General features: G+C 40.4%; 1 long non-coding RNA gene across 6 annotated transcripts in view; it reads right to left on the bottom strand.

Moving 5' to 3' along the window:
* LOC137448933 (uncharacterized) overlaps positions 1-18,459 on the bottom strand; it is a 160,862-nt gene that overhangs the window by 63,873 nt on the left and 78,530 nt on the right. The window contains exon 4 of one of the 6 annotated variants that reach the window (XR_010989263.1): positions 11,483-11,581. The exons of the other annotated variants lie outside the window; for them this stretch is intronic. This is a non-coding gene — a long non-coding RNA (uncharacterized lncRNA). The remainder of the gene's footprint in view (positions 1-11,482; positions 11,582-18,459) is intronic. 6 annotated transcript variants of the gene reach the window in all.

The following is an 18,459-nucleotide window of genomic DNA, read 5'->3' as shown; positions in this document are numbered from 1 at the left end:
CAATTTGCTTTGATAAATCTAATTCCCTTCAGGATTAAACATTCCTGAACGTGTTTATGCCTCACTGAGCTCTTTCAAACAAACATAAATTAATTCTTTAGCTCAAAATTTATACTCATGAGACCTCATTCCCCTTGCCTCTAGCATTATTCTAGTCATGATCATTAGTGCAAAGTGACCGTAATGTTCTGCTGATCTTACATGCCTGCTTTCTGCACTTAGAGAAGCGCAGAGATCATGTGTGGCACTGAGCAGTGAGGAACAGAATGCAGAGTTTGATTCCGCATCTCCTACAGGGGCAAGTTCTATGGTTAGATGTCAAACATCAATTTTAGATCTGAATCCAGGATGCCTTTGTGGTCTGAGTGAGTGCAAATGAAGGCTTTGCCACTAGGCACTAGCTGCTCAGCAATTTAGCATATCTCCCCTGGATTTAGGCTGAGGCTGAGTATGTGAGTAACACACCCAGGCAAGAGTTCACGCCTCATAAATACTCATATACAAATATTTGCAAAATGGTTACTGGCACAACATGGCTCAGCTCTCTTGAAGTAATTGAGTCACCTGATTTATACCACTGATTTTCATTCACTGTGCTGTAAACTGCTGGAAGCTGACTGTTCACAGGAATGTGATGTTGAAAACAGAAATGCTGGGGTGTTTCTGTAGGAAAGGTACCCCACTGAAAATAATGTGAAACTCAGAACACTACAAATCTTCACTAGAGTGCTGCACTTCCACACAGCCAAGTTTGCATTTGCTGTTATGGGCACGCTAGGTACCGCTTAACTTTGCTGGTATGCGTGTTCATTTCTATCCATGTGGACAGGGTGGGAGGATGTCTGCTGTTCATCCTGGCACTGCTCTGTGGGGCAGCTTCTAACCAAGGTGCTTGTGTGGAGCTGGGTTGTCTGGGATGCCTTTGGAAGGAACCCAAAAAAGCTGAGCCCTCCCTGCATGTGTTCACTGCACACTAAGGTCTCCTGTAAGCTGATCCAAGCAGCTGATGTGCAGCTGGTGAATTTGGTATGGAGTAGCATGGACACAGCTGATGAGGTTCTGAACGGATCCCCAGGGGTGACCACCATTCCTAGCTCCTTGAAAAGATATCTTCACCAGCCACAATCCTTTTGGTTGCCTGATGTTCTATCTTGTCAAAACAGTTTTCTGAGGTGGCTGAAGTGAACAAAGAATGTTGTGAACAGCTCAGGTTTTATATTATGAGAGCTTGCTGTGAGATGACTTATCTGAAGCCATTCTCCACTGTTCGTGATTGTCTACTATATCGAACCCATCTATTCACACAAGGAACATCCCAATGCCAATGGCATCCTGGCCTGCATCAAGAACAGTGTGGCCAGCAGGAGCAGGGAGGTCATTCTGCCCCTGTACACTGCACTGGTTAGGCCACACCTCGAGTACTGTGTCCAGTTCTGGGCCCCTCAGTTTAGGAAGGATGTTGACTTGCTGGAACGAGTCCAGAGAAGAGCAACAAAGTTGGTGAGGGGTTTGGAACACAAGCCCTATGAGGAGAGGCTGAGGGAGCTGGGGCTGCTTAGCCTGGAGAAGAGGAGACTCAGGGGTGACCTTATCACTCTCTACAACTACCTGAAGGGAGGTTGTAGACAGGCTGATGATGGTCTCTTCTCCCAGGCACCCAGTACCAGAACAAGAGGACACAGTCTCAGGCTGCGCCAGGGGAGGTTCAGGTTGGATGTTAGGAAGAAGTTCTATACAGAAAGAGTGATTGCGCTATGGAATGGGTTGCCCGGGGAGGTGGTGGAGTCGCCGTCATTGAGGGTGTTCAGAAGGAGACTTGATGGGGTGCTTGGTGCCATGGGTTAGCTGTTTGGGTGGGTTGATGGGTTGGACACGATGATCTTGAAGGTCTCTTCCAACCTGGTTTGGTTTATTCTAATAAAGGTTTATTCTAACAGTTGATGTACTGTATTCAATATTTGTATAGTAGCTTAAAGAAAGTAAGTAGCTGACGAAGTGCATGAAGATGATACAGACTAGATAGAAAGTGAATTCTTGCCCCAGCAAATCTTTGTAAAAAAGTCATTGGTCAGGAAGAAGGAAGGAATGATTCATTCTGTCTCAGGGCCTGAAGCACCTGTATATTATCTTAATATTTTATCTTTTCATATTTAATCGTAAGTTATATGTTGTAGTGATGGATCAGTACTTGAATGAGTAAGGTGGCACACCAGATAATATGAAAAAAAAATGATGTCAACAAATAAAAAAACCCCAAACCAACAAACAGAATTTGTGCTTCAGATTATGATTACTTTAGAATTAATGGGACTTCAAAAAAAGGCTATATGCTTTTTCCTTCCCATCTGGTATGTCATATAAACAGACTGAATTCTGAGTCAGGAGCAAGGCTTTATATATGATAACAGTACAGCTCTAAGTTCTGAGGGGTACAGGCTAAAGTGAGCTGTCTCTCATTTCTCTTTTAGTTCGCATTTGACTTGATGTTTGGCTGTTAAACAGTCATCCTGTAATTTGACTTAGAAAATTATACTCTCATTTCCTTAGTGACAGGGAAACTGCTAAAGGAAGTCTCTGCCATACTCGGTTTAATTTAGACGATCATCCAAATGCACAGATGTTTATTCAGACCTCCTCTAGAAAAGGAAGTGGGACTCTTCCAATCACAATTTCCAGTACTCTGGACAGGGCAGGATCTGTGCAGAAATGCTCTCCCTTGTGCTAAAGCATCACTGCACTATGGATATTAACTCAATTCCAATAAGGAGTGAAAAACATGGGGGGGAAATGTTTTAAATTTTAGAGCAGCCCACAAAATAGAAACAAATTTATTTTTTTAAAGTGGTTTGATGTAGAGATGAAGGTGTAAAGCTCACATTATCTGCTGTTGCATTCAACATGCACACATGTTGTATTTTTGCATGCTATGAAATTAGTTAAATTTGGAAGATAGATGTAATTCCAAATTACATTAGAGGTGACCCATATATTGACTGTAGTGCTTTCATATACTGGCTTCCTAGTAGGTTTCAGGTAGTAAGTTCAGAATTTGCTGGTGACATTATGTTTAAACTTAAGAGCTATTCCCTGCCTTTAGTACACTTTTACTAGTTACAAATTCAGTCATATCACATCTATTATCAGTAGAATGTGTTACATATTAAAAATTGATCTCCTAAACTTTTCCAGCTAAAATCCCCAAACCAAAACAGACTAATAGCAAGTAAGTATGATTTCAATAACAATGGGTGTATGGCAATTTAATTATGTTGATTTCAGTATTACATATTTGGTATCTTTGTCCTTAAAAAAAACCAAAAACAAAAACCACAAAAAAAACCTTCTCTCCCTTTTTTCAGGCATATCTAAAAGGCTGAGAACTGAACAAAACTGACTGTGGTAAAGTAGAGATATTTAATCTCATATATATCCGAGTATTTAATCTTGGAGCAGAGATTAATTCAGACAAAATACTAACCAAGTTTTAAAAGTTCAGCAAAAGTAAAACTTGGTCAAGAACAAACAAGCTGTGAAAGCTCCATATCTAACAGGTTTGAAGTATCCTTTAAGAAACTTGGGCCTGGTGCCAACATACATTCACCCCCATATTATAACTATTTTTTTGGAAAAAAAGAATAATCACCATTTGGGAGCGGTATTTCCTCAGGTAACTTTGGTAAAACACATCCAATTCCTCCTGTTTAAGCTCAGTTTAAGTTCAGTTGACCCAAACAAGAAGAGTTTTTGTGTTTGTTTGGTTGTGTTGTGTTTTGTTTTAACCTGTTAACGTATCTGCATGTTTCGATTTTCCTGGTATATTATTCTCAACCAAAGTCTGTCTTTTGAAAAATCTAGATGAGTTAACTCTTTCCATCTTCTAATTATTTAGTTTACTTCAGTTCCAGCTTGCATATAATGTTCTCTCTACAGCTGTTTTCTTTATGAATTTAAATACCCTCCCTTGGTATGGCTTCACTTGTGGGCAGTGGTGCCATTTATGCTAGAGAATTAATGAATATTTGCATGATCTCAACTTCAGAACTAGCAATATCTCAGACTGATAAAGTGCCTTGAGCAAACAATGGGATAGGTTGGCACATGTACCATAATATATCAAATTAATATAGCCATGATAAATACCTAAAAATGCCACTGTGTATCAATGTAATGTATCTGCAGTGAATGACTGCAATTCCCACCTCCTTGAATTTCAGGAAAGAACTTCCATTTTCCTGAAGGGCCTCTCTTTTAATACAGCAGCAACTGAGATTGATAAATAAGCAAGCAAAACCACAAGTGAAATGGTGCCAGGCTCCAGTCTGAATCTACTGTATGTGCTCCTGACAGCCTCCAACAGCCAGCAGGCAATTACTGCTCACAACAGCACAGCATCTCCAGGGTTCTGGGGCTGCTGCCATCATTTATCAGCTCTAGGTTGAAAAATTAATCACTGTGACCAAAATTTGTATTTTATTCTGCTTCCCTGAAAAACAAATTCAGCTCTTAATGTGGGGATGGTGGCACCCCTCTTCACCAGAACTTTATAAATCTCCTTAACATCTTTCTTTGCCATTTTGTTTTAATATAACAACATACACTGAGCACATAATACACGGAAAATTACTTCTCGTGTGCAACAAAGTTAATACAAAAAGCCTCACACAATTTTTACAACGTGGAACATTTGCCCATTGATAGAAGTACTTTTCATTTGTTGTTCTTTACAAACAGTTTAGTACATAATACAGAAATGTGCACTCCTGTACCTGAGCAGCATCCCTCCACAAGGATTTTCCTGATTATCCCATGGGGGATTGGCAAGTTGAGAAGGGCAGTGTTAAAGAAATTGGCCATTTTCACTAACATATCACAACTGAATGCTTTGACCTTAGCACAGCCTTGATGATGAATACCCTGCTCTTCTGCTCTTAAGCCCACATTGCAAACATGGGCACACAGAGAACTCACTACATGATCTTCTGTTGAGATTCCAACTTTAACAGCTAGACAGGACAAAAGCCTAATCTGCATGTTGCAAAGTCCACATGGAGTGAGTTTGAGGATGCTGTGATCAGTACAAAATGGTTTTGTAGTTAAAGACAAAATTAAATCTTAACTATTGTTTTCACAGAAGGAACTTTCCTCTGAGCTGGATTGCCGAGCATGTGGCCACCAAGGAACAGAAATTCCTTAGGTCTCTGCTTGTGATTCATTTCTGTCAGACCTAAGAGACAGAATGGAGTCTGGCCTGCAAAGTTATCATTGTAATGTCAATATAATTACATTTTCTCCTGCAATGGAATTAGTGCCATTAGGAAACAAATTCATTTTAGGTTTCTCCTGGTACGTTTGTATGAGCTTGGGGTCTAACTGGCAACCAGGGAAATTTGGCCTTTGTGCTCCAAGAATTTAATGCTACGCTTTCTGGTTAGAGACAAAATTGCTACTAGTGCCATTTATGCCTTAGGAAAAGAATTTTTGTTGCTAAAGTTTTTTGTTGTTCAGGCTGCTTTATCTCACTAGAAAGACAGTTATTTCCTTGACTTTGCATGCATAGGCGTACAGCTAGATACAGGTGTGTATATGTGTGTGTGCTGGTTTGGGGTGGCCTTCTAGGGAAGACAATGTGGAAGATGGTATGATGATGTGAAATACAATGAGTGCAATTTTTATGAAAAGATGATGAGTCTCCCGGTACCTGTTCCCTGTATCCCTGAGCACAGTTGTCTTCTAAGACTGGAGGTGGATGAGTGGCCTTAATTAATAGCTCATCAGTTTTTCCATGCCCTACCTAACTTTCTAGACTACTCTGAATAGCAAGTGCTCCATCTCTGCTGGGAGCACTCGATACTAAGCTCAGAGATGCTGCTCCCCAGTTATCCTTACTGGGGACTGTTGTGCTTAAGATTCCTTGACGGGCCATGTGCCCACGTTTTTCCTGGTGAAAGCAAGGACTGGCAATAGGAAGGGGAGGGGAAAAGGCAGGGAAAAGGCTTGGCTAACCATAACCTGGTGTTCTATTTTTTAATGTACAAGTCAGTAAGGATATAAATGAATTGCTGTACATTCCTGGAGAGTTTCTTGTATAGCAGGAGATTCACTTTTCCCTAAGTATTACAGGAGACATGGTGTTAGCTTTGAGTGATGGAGATGAGCTAATTCTGTTTCCATTGTTCTTCCTGTGCTAATATTGCAGTGGACTAAACTGTTCTCAAATGAGATAAAATCAGCAAACTGAAGCCAATTTCTCTTATGCATAACCATAAACCTCTTTCCATAAACGTCTAAAATTGTACTACATGATAAGTACTTCAGCTGCTGCTTTAGGACTGTCCAGCTGCAGTAATTTAGAGCAAAGCCTTGCCTGCATTTTTGAGGGAATTTTGAGCTGGATGCTGAGTGCATATAAAGGCCCTGTATTGCCCTTTTCAGTCTGTGGGGGTAGGTTCAGATCAGAAGTGCACTTCTGAAGCAAATGTCCCAATTTCTCCCACTTACCATGCTTTTTCTTGCACCACAGGTCAGAGGATGTGAACTGGACTTTTGTGTGGAACCAATATCAGAAAGACACTCCAGGAGGACAATTCCTGTACTCTAGCCAGTCAGGACATAAGACTTGAAAAACTCAGGCTGAAAAACTCAAACAGGCCTACAATATGGATATGGGGTCCCATTACCAGCTGTAGATTTGTTCCCATTTAGCCGTTCAGCTTTCTAGCATAGATACAGCCATTGGAGGCCCAGACTCCATCAGCAGGTAAAAAATGATTGCATTACAGACTGTTCTTTTTACTACTAAAATTGTTTCAAGAAAGTTCTGGAAACCCTAAAATAATATAATGCCCATGCAAAATGAGTTGTTCTCATGATTTAAACTTGAGGCTTTCAAGTCCCTAGCACAGGTTGTTTTTCCTCCTCAGCCAAAGCAGTGACTCTATTTTTGGACTCTTTGCTAGCATATGCACACTACAAAAAATATCTTTTCCACAATAATTTGCATGCTAAATGTGCTTATTATGTCTAGGTAGAATGAATCTTAGCTTTAATTACTTTTATACCAATTACATGTTTTTAATCTGTGGTTTAGTGATTTATTAGTTACAGCTGCAGTGAGCATGTCTAGGCAAATCACATCCCTTTGTAGAAGGCCGTTGTAGGTCATTTTGAATCCTATAAAGCTTTATGAGTTAAGGCCTAAGTAGTTCATAGGCTTTGAACAAATGAGCACCTGTCAGTCTTTAAGGACATCATTGCCATCCACTGTTAGGTATGTGGCACTCCTCTTGTTACTGTAACTACTTTACATGGTTGTGTAAAGCTGAAAAAACTTGTCCCAGAAACCTTAAGGTCACACACTTTCATACGGGGTGTTGTTCAAATGCTTTGTATTGCTTTTAATTTTCCTCTTGTTTTTTTCTGTCATTGTTGTGAAGTTGCAAGTGAGTCAGGTTCATAAAGTCAGGACAGGGTAAATTAACTTACAAGCTTTCTAGGTATACAGGTTTAGACTTTTAGCTGGACTGACTTCTAGTATGTAAAAGTCATACACTTGTGTTACTTTTCCTTTCTGAACATCTGAAAATGACAGCATTAAAGAAATTGTCCCCAGAGCATTATTATCCACTTCCAACTGATGGGGGGACAAAGAGGCTTGATGACTTCTCCAATACACTGTGGTAAAACTGGGAAAGGAACCCAGATTTCCTGGTTCCTCATCCTGTCCCTTGAACCACAAACCACATGTCCCTGCCTCATTAGTGAAAATCACAGCACATGCAAGCAGACTATTTATATCTGAATATTTCATCTGCTCTCACTCATTAGTCTCTAACTCACCAATGTAATTATGTTGGCAAGGTGACAATATTTTTTTCCCAGTAAGCACAAACAGATCGTTGGGTTTTCTGCTGAGGTACAAGCTGTAGAAGAAGAGCTCCCAGCTTACTAAGATCAAAAGGACTGTGTTTGTATTGAAACATCCTTTGTAAGGCAGCAGTGCAGACAAGATTTCTTAACATATTCCTTGGGTGACTCTAACAGCTGTATTAAAAGCACTGATCAAGAAAGGTTAATATTGTAAAGGGTGTCAACCCAGAATGAGCTAAGCCATGGAGAAAAAGAACACCATAAAAAGGGGCTTTGGGAAGTTCTGGGATTTTTAAAATCAGTTCAGTTCCCACTCAGTATTCCCTGAGACATTGCAGGGGATGCAAATCCTCAGTGGGATGGCCCCCATCCTGGGAGCAAGTTTCCTGCTTGGAACCTTAGAGTCCAGACAGATGTGGAAAACCCATTAACAGGTGGCTACAGGCAAGGCTCAAGGGGAGCTGGGTGCTGTCACAGCTCAGTCCCCATCCCTGGTAGCTTTGGTTGAGTTTGTACTTGATAAAGCCGTAACATTTGCTGTAAGGATGTAGCCAGGTTTATTTCTAAAACCTTTCCAAGCACACTATTCATAATGGTGTGTAAAAGTTAATCAAGCAATATTTAACAGTCTTCAGAGTTTCCGTAACAAGGAACTCTGGATAGAAAAAATAAGGATATTTGTGTAAAATCAAACTGAGATGCACTTTCCATAAATACTGTTGCAGATTGCCTCAGTGAATGCATACTCTCTGATAAACAAAAATCATGCTTGTGCTGGTACAATACTTGTTTCTGTGTATGAGGAATAACACTGAATCCTGGGCAAAACAAAAAGTTGAGACTTTTGCTACTGATGTCAGTGACAACACCTTTCACTCTATATAAGGCAAGGACCTCTCAGCTCTTGATACTGCTTGGCATGAAGCAGCAACTACAGTCTGTCCCTCAGATGCAAACATCTTCACATTGCACTATATATGTGCTGTGTGCACCATCCTTTTTGGTTTTAAGTGGCATGCAGAAGCATGGTTGCATTTATTAATATGTAGACAGCATGTACACTAGTCCTTCTTGATGGGATACTGCAATTTGTCACCATAAAATTTTAGGTTACTAATTCTAAGAAGAATAGAAGCAAAGGCAGAGAATGCAGCATAGATTCACAATGTTAAGGTCTCAAAGACAATCACCAATTAACAGAGACATTTTGGCTGGAACTTTTTATCTGCTGACCATGTGCTCCCAAATGCAACCATGAAAAACCTCCCCAGTGATGGAACACAACTAGTTGTGTTTGAGAACACTGGTGGTAAGTTGGCTGAAGAGCCCTACGTTTTCATCTCCTACTAAGTCAGAAACATTCCACAGTACATGTGCTTTTCTGTTTTTTCTTGTCCAGTGTTTGAAGACTCAGTACAGCTCCAGTTCACTCCTGAAGCCCTCTGTTGTTTAACACCACAAGTGAAATGGGCACCTTAACCTCTGCATGGCCCTGGAGCTGCATAGGAATTATTTCCAGCTCTCTGCAAAGGAAAATACCTTCAGATTTTGTTAAATGATAACAAATAAGGAAAAAGAGGCCTCCCCTAGTTCGAGCAATCCTATCCCTCCCACTGGGCCTTCCTAGAGGTGGCAGAGTTGAAACTCCCAGGTTTTATTTTCAGAACATGGTCATTTCTCATTTTGCAATTTTAAAGTAAACAATTCTTGATTCCCATGTATTATTCAAGTAGGGAGAAGTGGGTATCCAGTGCATACATAATCAAACATCCAGCCTGCAGCAGACAACCTTCTCAAATCGCTTGAGAAATATCCCTGTTGCTGTTGTTATCATTCTCTGTTCACTTCCTCCAATTATTTAACACTTCAAACATTGTATCCCATGTTTACCCCACAGCTGTGGGGTGAAGCAAGCAAGAGCTGAGTTCCTGCAGGCTCCTTCAGACAGCGCTTGCCCACAGGAGAAGAGAGGTAGGAGCACAGATGGTGCTGGTATCACGTTAATACAGAAATAACCTGTTGAAATTAGATTTGTTTTCAAACCATGCAGTGAGAAAATATCAGTTTCAGACAGAGGAATTAATGTTTTTAACCTGCCTGTCATGCTCTTTCATTGTCAGCATGTAAAAATGGTTATTGGTGTTTCAAGCTGTAAGCAGTAATGTTTGAGGATATTTTCCTTACTGCCAAAACATTTACATGAAACTGCTGTTCAGATCAAATTATCTTGAAATTGCAAAGCATGCGTGGATTCCAAATTATCCAACTTGGAGAGATTGTTGCATATTGAAATTACACAGTAGAAACCCACAAAACACCACCATTGCTTCAGATTCACAGGGATGGTAAAAATAGCTCTTAAGAGAATTCTTTTCCTTAGATGCACTCCTGTAACAGACGCAGGATTTCACTCTTTCAGGCAGCCTGGTTGGTTCTAAGTCTTATTTCCACAACATTTCAAACACAGACAGCACCTCTAAAGAGAACACTGACATGGAAGGGATGCATTAGGAGACTAAAGTACATGAAGTGAAGAACTATGACTGTGGAATGACAGATTGAAAATATAAATTCAAAGAGTGCAATGAACTGTTGGAGCTGCTCAGTGCTGGTAGGATCCTACTAACTATTTTATTTCTTCATATCTCACTTTTATCTTTCAGCAACACACCAGACTCAGAAATGTCACCAAAAAGATGGAGCAGTACTGTGAATTTCAGGTCCTTGACTAACCATCATTCAAGGTATTTGATGTATTTTCCTTTGCATACTGTTCTACATAGTGTTACTGCTGCTTTTCAACAAGGATAGAATGAAATGGCCACCTTAAACATGTTCCTACAAGTAGCAGGGTTTCCTAAAAGAACCATAAAGGTCATTTTCCAAGAATCAAAGGAGGGTTGGCTATTTTGGCAGCAGAAGTCAGGAATCATTTCTCTTCGGCAAAGATGGGGCAGTGGGCAGATGAAAGTGCTACATGCAACCAAAATAGTAAGTTATAAACCCAGAAACTTTTAATTCTGCTGTCAGAAAAGAGTTGACAAAGCAAAGTGAGAGCTGTAGAAAGAGCTCACCTGTGAGGAATATTGAGTGTGGCACTGGAGTGGGGTCCTTTGCCCTTTTGTCACTGATAATTGGAGATTGGCATCTAAAATTTGTGGGTTTTCAGTGCAAGCTTGTAGTTGATTTGTTCTCATTTAGTTAGTGAAATACCCTGTAAAGCAGGAATGTGACAATAGGATGAGACAGGTTCCCCAGATGTTGTGAGGAGTGCTCAGTGGGTGTTTGTAACAGGAAATACGTGCTCTTTCAATTTGATGTGTCTTACTGTGGCGTAAGATCACAGTGATTTCAGAATCAACTTGATGAAAGGATGTTCTGCACTGGTGAGTGTCTTGTATGTAAGAAGAGTTGTCGGTAAGGCATCCTGTCTAGAACAACTGGGTACGTGTCACTGAGAAAGAGAAAAAAATATTGGGAGGAATAAAATACTAATGATCTCTTAGAGGATGTGCTTTTCCACTTTTAATACATGTAGAATGGCTATGTGAGCATGAAGAAGAATGTCCAGGAGCATGCACACTGCGTATGTTTCGAAACAATATATAACACCTACTTGCTAAATCGAAATTGTGGCTCTGATTCATTAGGCATTTCAACACTTAGTTCCAAGCATCAGGTGAGCTCCAGTGAGCACAGAAAGTGTGTGGGCAATCTGAAAGACACAGGCACATATGTAAGTAAGTATTCTGCTCAATGAAGCTTCAGGCTGCATTTGGGAAAGCATGCAGTTAGATGAAAAGGAACACAGTCATTCCATTCATTTTTTCTTCTTTCCTTTTTCAATGGTATTTAACTACACTTCTCGTAAAGTGTCAGTGTATGAAAATCTACACTATTGTAGATAAAAGTATATAAAATGTGGTAGATTAAAGATTTGGAAATTGATTTCTTGGGGGACCTTTTCCAGTCTAGACTCTATTGACATATCCTGCCAATTTGTTTGTCTGGTCTCCCTGTGAACATAACATTTGATACTGTAGGCAACGTACAGATCGTCGATAAGCTCACTACTTCCTGCAGCACCTTGTGTTTACAATGAACTTTTAAAATACAATTTATAGCTTTCAGCTTTCTGTTCACCAAGGATGGAGATTATCCAGTGCACTATCAAACTTTCAGAGAAGGGTAAAGCTGTTTCTTGTACTTACTCTTCTCTGGCAACACCAGGATGGAGCATGAGCTCCTTGGAATAAGGTGTTTAAATCCACAGGAGACTGACAATGTGTCAAAGCCACAGGAGGAACCCAACAACCCGTGGCACTGCATACTGAAGAGTGCTACAGAAAAGAAATGTATATTTGGAGATCACCCAAATGCTCTGATGCAGGAGCTCATCTTGATAGAGAAGTCTAGGTAAGTGGCATTATTGGAGTGGTCTTCAACAGGTAGATGCATGGAGAGAAGACGTGCCTTCCTTGTGTGTTAAGAGGCTGTTCTAAGACAGACTTTTTCACAAGGGCTTTTTTCAACTCCTGGCAAAAAAACCCCAACCATTATCTTCCTGAAACTCTGCAGTTTTCCTTCAATCTTATTCAACCATGATAAAAATGTTATTTTTAACTGTGGTGTAGTTGAAAGTGCAGAGCAATCCTGCATCAGTTCCTAATATGTTACCCTGCTCTCAGGGTGGAATAAGTATCTTGAGAATGTCTAATATCCTGAAATCCCTCATAGCGAGAAGTTCCACAACATACACATAATTTAGTGCTGTCTTCTCTGCATCATCCCCATTCTGCATATTTTCTTCATGTGACATCATGCTTTTCATGTTTTTGCCATGTGTCTTCATCCCATGGTAGACTATTCCCAACTTTACCATTTCCCGTTAATACTAAGCATCTCTGAGCTGTTACTTCTGTGCTAACATGATCCCATTGAGTTTACTCTCTACATGGTGGATACATACTGCTGCGCTGGTAGGATCTGATGGTTGTCTTGCTTGGTACCTCATTCTTCACCCTTTGGTAGCTATTTAGACCAGTACCAACAAACTGGAGACTCTAGATATGGACCACTGGAGATCAAGCTGAACATAAGAAATAAAAGTAATTTCCACCAGACAGATTTCAGTAACTAAAGTGATCTTCAGGGGGTGATGCTGACTCATTAATGGCACTTCTTGCAGCGCCTTTATTGCTTTTTAGTTAAGCACACAATGCAGCTGTATAATTAAGCCACAGGCACAGTATGGGACAAAAGGCACATGTGGCTTTTTTTCTGTTTCCAATTTTCTTCCTTGTACTTATGACTGGGCCCATTCTAGTGGCAACAACTAGACATGAGGAAGAACTGTGCTTGAATTTTGTCATTTTAATTTGTAACAGTCATGCTGTTTTCTGAAAATACTACATTTTACTACAAGTTAGATAAAGCACATTCTTTTCTAAGAGCCTTCATTAGTCCTGATATTTTAGTTTGAAAAGGAAAGGCAAAAATATTTGGAATTCAAATTTAAAAAATGTTCTGAGAACAGGAGAAAACTGAGAAAACTAACTCCTGTGCTCCTATCAGCTGAATCAAACATCATTCTTAAGCATTATTGAAACCAGCTGCAGGAATAAGCAGATCTTAACTTACACAGGGCTGTGTAGCTACCTAATTATTTAAGATCTTCTGAGAAGCTGCCACAAGGGGTAAAGGTGCACAATATAGCTGGGTTTTGAAGAAAACTTACTGAAAGCTGAGGACCAGTCTCCCCCTTGTGCAGGAAGACAGGGAATTATGGCAGAGATCCTCTTGGCTAAGCAAGGGGCTTTTTAATGGTCTGAGATGGAAACAAGGCCAAATGAGAAGCTGGAACAAGGGCAGACAAGCAGGGGGGCACATACAAAATTATTGCTTGGGTACTTGTGACACAAGGCCAAAGCCAAGCTGGAGCTCAAAATCAGGGATATTAGAAAAGTAACAAGGAGCTTCTATAAGTATGCTCCCAGCAAAAGCAGTATGAGCTTTTCCTGCAGACTGCTTGGAATTTCAATGATGATCTATACTGTGTTTTGCAGACTTTACCTGGGCTTTGTACTACCCAAGCTCTGGTCTCTGGGCTTGTTTCTGCTCAGAGAAGCATGTGAGAAGAATGGATGAAAAGGAAGGTCACTTTTTTGTTGAGGTATCAATCATTGAAATAGTTCTGTGTTGTCCAGGGGAGAAGTGTTTGCCCTGGTTGTACGAAAGCAGCTCTAGTTCAAATGCATGATATCTCTGAGCTGGTCTTCATCATTCCTCTTAGAGAACCTGGGACATGATCACTGGCTTCAAAACAAATCCCAGAAACACCAAAAAAACCCCATTATTTTATGAAAATGTATTTCTGTACCTGAACACCATGGTCTCATCATGTAGTAGAGATATACTAATTTTCATTAGCTTGCTAGGACTAACTTTTATATATCCTTGTGTGTCTGTTTGGCATTAACAAGACAACAAATGCTTCACACCTTAAAAAGTTTCTCTTGGAAGCTTCCTCTGGCTGATAACAAGTTTCTGGTAAAATCTTTTTGTCATATAGATGCAGAGGAGGTTTTGACAAAAAGAAATTCCTTCCAAACCATGGATTGTCATTATCCACTGTGAATTGCCTAATTATCATTTGGAAGTTTTTAGTGTGTGGAAAAAGAAACAAGGAGTTTTCTTGCCAGATCCCTCAGAAGCCTAAATGCTCATTGTCTAACAGAGATCACAGATTCAGACCACTGTGCCATTGTCCAGCATTGGTGCATGCAATAGCCTGGCTTCATAAAACAGACATTTAACTGGACAGACCCAATTAGCCCTCCATTGTGGCACCAGTTCACAATAGAAAAACTAGCTGATGTTCCCTTAACTTGAAACAATGGGAGGATATGCATGGGCTGTGTAACTCTTACAAGCAGAGTTACTCTTTCCAGAATGGGACCGTGAGAAAGTAAAGCCCATAAATAGCCTTTCAGTGATTGAACCCCTGAACAGTCTTTTATAACGTGAACTCATCACTCAGCTGTCTGTGGATATTCTATAGAAAATCTCAGTTCAGCTGCAACATGCCAGTTTGCAGTGATAAACCATTCTGAATGATACTCTGTCCCAGCACTGGATTTATTCAGCAGCATCTTTACCCTCCAAACCTCTTTTACATTCCTTACCATGCTTGTACCTCATTCCTAATGATCTTGGAATAACAATGACCACGGATGAGACTGTGGCAAGAACTGAATGTTGCGTGTAACAATAGCAGTGAAACTTCTTTTAAGATTCTGATGCTGAGAAAATTCAAGCAAAGAAGCTGATGAGCTCAGAAATTCAACCTTTTCATATGAATCCAGCAATTTACTTTCTTTTGACTACTTTCTCCTCCACCTAGTTGGGATCTTGCCACCATGTCTAATCACTGGGTACCCACAACCCAGCTGGAGTTCCTGCTAGTAACAAGACCATGTTCAAAAAATGGCCTTTCTTTAAAGTCAGCATACAGCATTGGGTTCCTTCTCAAGAACCTAGTTGACCACTGCCAAGTGTGAAACTCTTTGAAACAAAGAAACCTTTACTAATGGTAAGGCAAAGATGGCATTAGCTTTGGAAAAAAATGCACAACAAATAAAATCATCTACTTCCTTCAGTACCTTTGGCAGTGGTCCATTGACTTGGTCACTAGCTGATGCTGTCAGTTTCCTGCAGGCATACATTCTTTCTGAGCATCATTTCTCCTTCCTTATCTGCTAAATTCCCTAGAGATTAGCACTGTTTGGACACTCTAGCTCTGGAGATATGACTCCTGCCTGGAAGGGCTACTTTCCAGCTCCCTGCAAATCTGTTCTGTTGTCTTTGGAAACTCCTTCCTGAAAACTAGCCTGAAAGTTTAATTTTATTTCCTGGCTGAGTAAAAGTTTTCAGTGAAGATCACAGAATGAAGGGATCTTTAGAAATCATCTAATCCAACCAGCAAGATGTCACATTTCTGCTGCTGTTGCCATGGTCCTTTATTGAACTCCATCACATCTCTGTCTCTCCATCATGTCTACTCATTATGTATTTGCAAGAGCTCTTACAGAGCAGGTGCCCCTGTACCAAATACTGAGAAGGCACTTTGTGGTCTTAGATAGGTAGCTGCAATGTCTTTTCAAAGTGCCAGTGGAAGACTGGGGAGTGAAAGACAAAGAAGGGTGACAGTTTTTATTAATGAATTAGGTATGAGAGAGCCCCTACCTCTATGGACTGTCCATGCAGTGATAGAGGTAAAACATCTGTGAAGAGATTGTATGGAATCCTTCTCTTGCCATAGATGGGCGCAGAGCTTTCTTGACTCACGGAATTTTCAGGCTATGGTGCTTGTAGGTTTTTTGAAGATCACATGGGGAAAGAAATAAAATCAAACAATGATGAGCTAATTCATTCATGTGTCCACAGGGAGAAGTGTATTGTTTCATTTAGTGGCATGGAAACAAGGTTTGTAATAGGAGTCAAATGGAAATCAGGAGTCAGCACTCTTGAATTCTTTAACCTTGGAAATGTCTGGGTTTAGTATCTAGAGCTGGTCAAAGGTATTTAATACATTTACAGCCTTCCATTGTTATTTCCCAGTTATAAGGGTGTTTTGCTTGGATTCAAGCCTTTACAAAAGCAAATAAACATCGTCTAAACTTCCATTCATTTTTCTTACAAGATCAAAGAGGAAAAGCTGTCCAGATGTAAATAGCTGAGCCTCTAATGAGATGATCAGTGAACTGTTTCTCTCTTGTGCTATAAGCATTTAAATTAAAATATTGCACATAGGGCACTCTGCACTTCTTACTTATATAGCAGGGTCCAAGCATTCAACACAAGACAGACAAATAACTTCAGCAATTAGCTTTCACCAGCCTCTGACATTTCTTGTTCATCAGAGGCAAGCCACATGCTTTGTGAAATAATATTAATCATTCCTGGCACTTCTCTAGAGCCAGAGATGTCACAAATAGGTGGTTTTTTTTCCACTAGCAAGAAGCTGTTTGCAAGATGCAAAATCTCATGTGTATTTTCTGTTCAACAGGAGGCTGACTCAGCTCTACTGAAGGTGAAGAGAATTCTGATCTGCTTCTCTCTGTGCTATATGTGGAAACGGCCATGGAGCACCTGCACAGGTACCACCTACATGATCCTGCACCATTTAACTAGAAAATGCCTTTTTAAAAATCCATTTACTGAGATCAATTTTAATAGTTTGAGGTTTGTTTGTCAGGGGGATTTTAGGTTAATTCTTGTCATTCACACATAAATACTTTGTGCATGAACAGTGGGAATACAAATTAAGTGCTCCTGGGGTTGGAGGTTGGGCATGAAAAGCAACCCCATACTTGCAGAAAGGGCTACTCACCTTCATCTCTCCATTATCTACTGTATTGAAAGAACAACTCTAGGAACTGAGAAGCTGAGACTTTAGAACTTTGCTGCTGCTTTCTCTGAGATGTTACTAACCAAACTTACTATAAAGAGTCATGCTAAAATGGGTATTTCCAGGCCTGTGGGCCTTCATGTGACCATTTTGTGGCATCTCACTTGGCAGCATTTTTGCTATATACTTGTGTGGGTACAGTCTGTGACCTGGTTGGATGACAGCTCTTTCACCTAGTTCTTCATGCTCTTTATTCACTGTGGTGCACCTGCCTCTGAGTACCACATACTTTTTATTTTCTCCTTCAGCTTAAACCTCATGCCGTATTTCTTTCTGGGCCTAGTGAGTCAAAGGCTTCCAGACCACAGTTTGTTTTGCTTTTTCTAGCAGATGCCATAGCACCCTTCCTTCAATAACAGGCAACAGAAGAGCATAAACCACAATCTAACATTGCACTTGCCTGGAAAAGTGGTTTGCTCTTTACATAATTACAAAGAACTGCTGCTCTTTGAAGATTTCTGTTTCAGAAAAGATTTTGAGATACTGATGATTTCCATTCCACTGCAAATAACACATTTTGTTGAGTTTACAATACCTAAAGCTTACCTAATAGCTTAGCCTAATACCTTACAATACCCAATAGCTTAACCACAGAAGATACAGGTTTCATTTTATGGATGAGTATTTGAGAGCAATTTGCAAGTATAAGTAATCAAGTGGTCCAGACAGAACCAGAGCAGGGGTTCTTCATCATCCCATATCTGTTTCCTCAGTGTTTACTGAAGATAGGAGTGTCCAGCAGAAAAAAAAGCCATGGCCACATGAGATGTGGCTGCCTGCAGAAATGATCCTGACACATCACCAGGGCACTCTGACCCAGGCACCAGAACCAGAACCGAATGTGGGCTGCACAAGCCTGTGTGACTTTGCCCTGCATGGCTGACAGCTGTCACACAGCCAGGCATCACCTGCCACCTGAGAGCAGCTGACTGGCAGCTGAGGAGTCAAGAGAAGGTTTTTGCACAGACTTTGCAAAACCCAGTGTTTCTCAGCAGTTCATGGGCCTGTATAACCCACCTTGACAGTGAATGCTTACATAGCAAGGCCAATACAACTCAGAATTTTCCATAATGTACTGCTAACAGTTATGCTGTGGATATATAAACTCAGTCAACTCCATTCTC

Source organism: Melanerpes formicivorus, unplaced genomic scaffold (genome assembly GCF_026170545.1).
Source record: "Melanerpes formicivorus ecotype bairdi unplaced genomic scaffold, bMelFor1.0.p_v2 SCAF_27, whole genome shotgun sequence".
NCBI lineage: Eukaryota > Metazoa > Chordata > Aves > Piciformes > Picidae > Melanerpes > Melanerpes formicivorus.
This window is presented reverse-complemented; position numbering and strand designations above follow the sequence as displayed.